The sequence below is a fragment of the Emydura macquarii genome, unplaced genomic scaffold (genome assembly GCF_026122565.2).
Source record: "Emydura macquarii macquarii isolate MOO-44397 ecotype Brisbane River unplaced genomic scaffold, CSIRO-AGI_Emac_v2 contig_2676, whole genome shotgun sequence".
Lineage (NCBI taxonomy): Eukaryota > Metazoa > Chordata > Testudines > Chelidae > Emydura > Emydura macquarii.
Genome location: NW_027132813.1, coordinates 10,162,745 through 10,168,744, shown reverse-complemented (window position 1 = coordinate 10,168,744; position 6,000 = coordinate 10,162,745). Strand labels below are relative to the sequence as shown.

At 48.3% G+C, this 6,000-nt stretch overlaps 1 protein-coding gene across 5 annotated transcripts in view; it reads left to right on the top strand.

Annotated features, from left to right (window-relative positions):
• The first annotated feature begins 570 nt into the window (after positions 1-570).
• Positions 571-6,000, top strand: part of EPHX1 (epoxide hydrolase 1) — a 41,559-nt gene continuing 36,129 nt past the window's right edge. Inside the window, exons 1-2 of one of the 5 annotated variants that reach the window (XM_067564858.1) lie at positions 571-586; positions 3,400-3,471. The gene's annotated coding sequence lies outside the window, so the exon portion shown is untranslated. Of the gene's footprint in view, positions 587-697; positions 1,237-1,742; positions 1,777-1,808; positions 2,143-3,399; positions 3,472-6,000 lie in introns of those variants that run through there. The other 4 variants (XM_067564854.1, XM_067564857.1, XM_067564856.1 and 1 more) reach the window with 4 other exon arrangements.

Here is a 6,000-nt window from a genome sequence, read left to right as displayed (position 1 = left end):
TACTTTTCTTTAGAATAGTGTTTCTCAACCTTTTTATGCTAGTAACTCCCTTTGGACTTTTAAAAAAAACCCAAACAAACAAAAAAGCCCAGCAGGCTGAAGGGGCCTTAGGTAGGGGGGGCTGAAATGTGTAAATTAGCTTTGCAGGGCCGTGGGCATTTGCCTTCTTCCTACCCCCTAATACCAGGCCTGCAGGCGACCCTACCATCCCCAGGTTGGGAAACACCGCTTTTTAAGTTCTTACATCACTTTGCAAACACTATGCTAAACCTCAATCCACCCCATTTTACCGCTGGAGCAACTGAACCATGGAGAAGTTAAGTGACTGCTCCAAGGTCACACATTGACTTAGTGTTTACTGCTGTGGTCCTGATTCCAAGACAGCTGAACTTCAGTTCATGCTTCCGGTTCAGCAGTCTATTCAGTGCTGTAGGGTACGGTCTGGTGCTTAGGGCACAACTCTGAGAGGTGGCTTCAGGTCCCTGCTCTGCCACAAGCTGCCTGGGTCCTTATCAAGTCATTCAGCAACTCTCTGTGCCGTCCCTGGCTGTGAAAGGAGCTAGTAATACTTCCTTCCCGCAGTACGGTGAGAATAAATATACTACTGGGAAGTGCTCTGAGCTCTACTGCTGAAAAGCGCTAGGTAAGAGCCAGGTGCTCTTGCTGTTGACTGGAGACAGTGTTTCTGGGCCCAGGCCTGGCCAGCAGCGACCCCCCTGGAGAAAACAAGCCGCTCCGCCCTGGAGCCTTGCAGGCTTGGGGTTGTTCTTTGCACTTCTAAAGTGTCTGCCCTGCAGCAGGTGGGGGCCCGGCTCATTCTTGTCCTCCGTCTCGCGAAGCCCTGCAAGCGGGGGGAGGAGAGGGTCAGGGTCAGGATCTACGCCCAGGGCCAGGTTGGGCAGGTGCCGCGGCGGAGACTCCCGCGCCCGGGCTATCGGCGGGCGCGCGGGACCGGTCCCTGCGCATCTGGCGGCCCGCTAAGCGGGGGAAGCGGGGTTGATCTCTTCGCTCCGACCCCGCTAGTGCGCCTGCTCCGGGTCCCCGCTGCCAGGGCCTGCCCAGGCGGCGGGGCGGGCCTGTGTGAGCCGCTCTCTCCTCCCCCGGGCGGGCCGGCCCCGCTGCACTCCCCGTAGGACGGAGCGCAGCGCAGCTCGCAGGGCTGCTCTCAGCTGGGAGGGCGAGGCCCGTGCGACTGACCCAGGGACGGACCCGCCCCCGCCAGGCTCCGGCGCGCAGGTACACGCAGCCCCTGGCCTGGGGAAGCTTTGGCAGGAGCTTGGTTGGTTGGTTGGCTCCCGTCGTGCTGCGATGCTTCGGCCGCTGCTCGCAGTAGGACACCGACCCCTTAGCTCCGGCGCGCCGAGCCCAGCCGGGATGTCCTGCTTCGCCCCCCCGGGAGCGGGCTGCCGGCGCCCCACCGCCCTGGGGTCCGACCCGCCAGCGGCGCAGCCCTGCTGCGGGAGGGGCGGGCTGGGGGCTGAGACCCGCGGCTGCAGCAGAGCGGGATGGGGAAGCCGAGCACGCCTTTCTTGCATAGATCAGCCTTGCAGGAGGCCCTCGGCTTCTCCGGCCCGTCTCCGAGTGGGCGGCTATTGCAAATAACGCAATTAAAATAATTAAAAAAAAAAAAAAAAGGGGACTTTTCCCAGCTGTTACCAATCATCCCGTGTTAGGGGCATGCACGCCTCAGTCAGGCTGGCCCTATCCACCGGCTCACCCTGCCTTGCAAACATGTTCTGTGGACAGAGTGAGCAGCTTCGTGCACCGCAGAGCCAAGTAGGCAAAGATCAGGGACGAGGAGGCTGTTTGCTGACATTTCCTTTTGAGATGACCGTGGGCTGATTTAGAACTGAATGCAGATTTGGGGGGAGGGGAGGTTCACAAACTTCCCTGCTCATTTAGGAGGCAGGGCTGTCAGCGAGCCGGCGAGTTCCATAGCAAAGCAATGGTTGGCTTAGGCCCCCTCCCCCGGATACTTTACTGGGAACACGCGCTGCGTGGAGTTGCTTTCCTCGTCGCCCCTGTTGTGCCAGGGCTCTGAACCGGTATTTCCTAACCCTGGCCCACGCTGCAGGCAGTCTGGGGGCGGCTAGCGGGCGAAGGCGCCAGTGAATGTCTGGAAGAGCGGGGCACCGAGGGCGGGTAAATGAGCAGCTCAGCTCTGGCGGGTGGGGCTTTGTCTTTTGGGGTAAAATCCAATGAAAAAGCGAGCGCGCGCTGGAAAGTTTGCGGGCGGGAGTTTTCAGGCACAACCCCTGCACTTGGCGGGGGAGAGGGAGTCGGATAGTGGGCCGAGGAAAGGCAGGGAGCTGGGCTAATCAAAGGCAGGCGGAGCGTTAAAGCTCAGCGCGGCGGCGCTTCAGTGCATGGGGAGTTCCCAGACAGTCCCAGCTCCACCTTCCCTCCCGCGTTGCTGGGAGCTGCTGCAGCCTTGGCGTGCGTGATGTCAATTTCATTTTCGAACGAGCATTAGAGCCGGTCAAAAAACGAAACGGGAATTTCCCCCCAAAGTGCATTGATTTCTACATTTAACAAAAAAAATCTGGAATAAGACTTTCAGAAACGTAGACATGTCACATTTCGATTTTTTTGGAACAAGCAAAAGTTGATTTTTTGGGGGTTTGGAAATGCCATTTTGTTTAGAAATGTACTTCAAAGGGTTGAAGCTGATACAAAACATTTCGAATTTGTTGAAACAAAAGGTTTAGGCTGACATTAACGGATTTTAAAATTTTTTGTTTTATGAACATTTTTGAAACTTTGCTTTTTCTTCTGATTTGGGATGAATATTTCTTTTAATTCTGAAATTTTTTTATGGGATGAAAAATGAGTTTTCCAACCAGCTCTGAGCATGATGGTTATCAAGCTGGACTCTGCTCGTCACTTTCAGTTATTAAAACAAAGAATTTTAAACATTTGATTTACTACTTCCCTATTTCCTCAGTTTGGACACTGAAAAAAAGATGGGTCGCTCTCACTTTTGTTTATTCTGTTTTCTAGTCCAACAGCACTTTCATGTTTTTATGCATTTAGCACCACATGCAATGTCTGGGTTGTGCATACTCAGAGGAATGTATGTTTTTTCATTAAGCAGTTTCCACTGGAGACTAATATCTAGAGAAAGATATGGCGATGATGTTTCTGTTGGTGTCAAGTTTTGTAAATGTTTACTTTTTTTTTTTTTTTTTTTTACCATGAGTGACATCTTGTAATCAGATTCTCATACATGGGCATTAAAGACCAATTTAAGCTCTCAGATGCATGCATGTGTGAACAGCTTCACTGGAAACTTCCAAAGTTTAAGATTTGGTACTTCACTAGCCTCTCCTCACAACTGCAAAACAAATGGTTTTCTGGACTTTCTTTTACTTTCTCTTCTGTTCTGCTTTTTGTTTTGAGGTTGAGAGATCCAAGCTGAGTCCAGGTTCTTCTAGCCCTTGATGAGAATTACTTGAGCACACTGAGAGAGCAGTAAGTAGCAGAGTACAGTATTTTCATTGAGATTAATCCTATTTCTTTTGTGTATTGTGTGCTGATTAAATTACAAAAGTGCCTTGCTCACTACTACTGGAAGTTTGCCACCTGAATATGAGCCTCCCTGTAAGTTTGGCTAACTTTTTTTCTTCACTACTTACTAGCTCTTTAGTGAGTGAGAATGGATTCCTAAGATTAGGCTGCTGTCTCTGTGCAGAAAAGGGCTCTGGATCTAAATGGAAACAGGAGAACAGAGAAATCAGAGCTTGGTAATGACTTTTAGCAGAATGATTACCCTGAGCTAGTTTTATTAGTGGTCCACAGCCCCCAGTCATCCAAAATTAGGAATAGGAATCTAAAATATTTCAAAAGATTTTTGCTATGGGTGATTTTATCCTCTTTAGCCTAGGATACAGAACCTTCCAGAAAGGTGCAGCCTAGGTATGGAGGAAAAGCATTGTTTTCAGTCTTGATTTGAACTATAGGGAGGGACTAGATGTGGTGGTTTGTTGTTCCACCTCCTACATCTACGGTGCTAAACTTTTCTCCTACACTAGTCCCACTATCTCCATCCCTGCTCCCCACCCCCATGCCAAAAGAAAGGGCATGCAGTTTAAATCAAGCTAGGCACCCATAAGATCTGAGTGCCATTTGCGGGTAGGGGTGGCCTTTTTTTTTTTTTTTTCAATTGGCAGTGAAGATGTTACTAATGATGTAATTGGTTGAGGTAGGGACTGTTTTAGTTTGGTCTCAGGAAGCATGAACAGGAAGTTCCTCCCTAGCAGACTTTATAAGCAGATGGAATGGGAGCTACAGTTCCCAGGCATTCTTTCTAAGTGTGGTCTCACTTTGCCTAATTGCAGGTTACACCCAAGCTGTGCATATTCCTGATATCATTTATTATTGCTTGTTTGCTTTATTTGTAATAGTTATTTGGCATCCACTAAACATTTCTCCGTATTTTTTAGTTCAGAAAGAATAAAAAAGCTAGACTCCTTTGCAGGATGGTTCACAGCACACAGTCTCTGAAGTGGGGGATAGGAGAGTGGTTGTTTTTTAAATAGACTCCAAACGGGGATATGAAGTTGAACTTTTAGTCTCATGGACCATTTGTGATGGGTACCCATTAAAACATTGTGTCCCTTGCTAAGCAAGCATATCAGGGGTGAGGGAAGAAAATCTTTTAAAGTCTAATGACCATATTTTAATCACATAACTGAATAAACTGAAAAGGATAAGAGCAAATGATGCATAGAATCCTCAAGTCTGGTTTAGTTTATTGGAACTCAGCTTTAATTTCAATCCTGCTGCTGTTGGCCTGCAATTAAAACATAAGCCTAGTCAGGGATGCTGCTGATCAATTGTGTAGTGGTTGTAAAATAAACCATTCTTTCCTCCCATACTTTAATGCAATTGAGCCTGTGAAATGAGATCACTCTTAATGGGATACATTCTGGAATTATACTTTGTCTACAAAGGCAGTGTTAATGTATGCAGCCATATTTTGGTTGGCATACGTCCCTTTCCTGACAAAGATTATTCAGGCCCAAAGTAGGAATAATCTGCGTGGGAGGCGGTTGTGTAGGTACTTTTGCTGGGTCAGGAAATATACATCTACAGACATGTAAACCAAGCCCATTAAACTATAGGCCTCTCTCCAATAAAACTGCTCACTTCCTTGGAGTGTATTTTTGGGTTTGGGGTGTAGGGTAGAACTGGCAAAGACAGCTTCTGTCCCGTGCTGCTCCTGAACGTTCAAAAAGCAAAGCACTGTATTTTTTTTGTTCATTTAAAAGTTGTGGGTTAACTTGAATTATTTCGTGATAAAGTGCCTTGCGTCCACACACAATTTTTTGTTGTGACTCATCTGATGTTTTACCCCACATTAATAAATTCACTTTGGAAGTGGCTATGCTGAGATGTAGGATGAGTTTACCCCCAACAAAGCCAGTGTGGATCTATCCCCATCCTGAAACAACTGTTCTGTATCTGGCAGTCCTTCTGCTGCATCCCATGCTGCTTTGCTGGCTATCTGGGTCAGCCTGTCTGTTTACCTGTGTGCCCTCTAGTGCTCTGGAGTCATCTTAACGTGACTGTCACTTCCCTATTTAAATGGTGGCATGCAGCCAAGTGTGGCTGTTCGTGATTCCAGCTCATGGAAATGATTATTCAGCAGCCATACCTCATGCTCCTATGTGGTCCTGGGCTGAGGTCCTGGACTTCATTGTCCTCTGGGGAGAGGCGTGAATGCCAGCCCATCTGAAGATCAATAACCATAATGCACATGCCTGTAAGTGGCTATCAGAATAAATGAAGGACAGGGGGCACTCCTGGAACCTGATCCGATGCTGCCACAGAGGAAAGGAGCTCTGTCTGTGTTTTAAGAATGTTAGGATCAATCATAAGGCCTCTGGTTGAGCTCTCATGGTTTGGCAGCTACTATGATGAGCTGGATCATGTTGTTTGGCAGAGATACCACCATGGAACCACATAACATAGTGGACTCTACTGAGAACGCTCCCGTAG